Below are 553 nucleotides of genomic sequence, written 5' to 3'. Positions count from 1 at the left end.
CTGATGGAAGAGATTCTGCGAGATAAGAATAACGCTGAGATTCTTGTGATGACTGCCTTTAGTAAAAAGATCAACGATTGCGTCGCTCGACGACAATTTTCTCATAAGATCATCGATTATCACCAATTTTGGAGAAAACGGATCGTTCGAGTAATCTTCCCTACGAGGTAAACCCTCGCGAAACTCAATTATATTCTTCTTTATCGCCGCTTTACTGCTGTCGCTTCCCCTGCTCTGTTCTCCGTCCACTTTTACACGAGAGTTGAATTGTAACTGACGATAGGCTTCTTGCCACTCCCTCGTAATAAAATAAAACTCTCTTAAAATTCACGTCGGACATGAGTGGTAAGTGTCGGAGAAAACTCTTTACGAAAATCGTTTTCCCGCAACCGGTCGGCCCGCACACGATCGAAGTCCAGGGATGTTTCCAGGGTACGTCCATTTTGCGAAACGATCAATTCCATTTCCCGTGCGTGACTTCAAAAGTAAAAAGAAAAACGACGCTTAATAATCACGAGAAAGCAATGAAATTTAAGGAGTGGAGGGGGGGGGG

Source organism: Trachymyrmex cornetzi, unplaced genomic scaffold (assembly GCF_001594075.2).
Source record: "Trachymyrmex cornetzi isolate Tcor2-1 unplaced genomic scaffold, Tcor1.1 scaffold413, whole genome shotgun sequence".
NCBI lineage: Eukaryota > Metazoa > Arthropoda > Insecta > Hymenoptera > Formicidae > Trachymyrmex > Trachymyrmex cornetzi.
The sequence above is the reverse complement of the archived record's forward strand: the minus strand, read 5'-3'. Positions refer to the sequence as shown.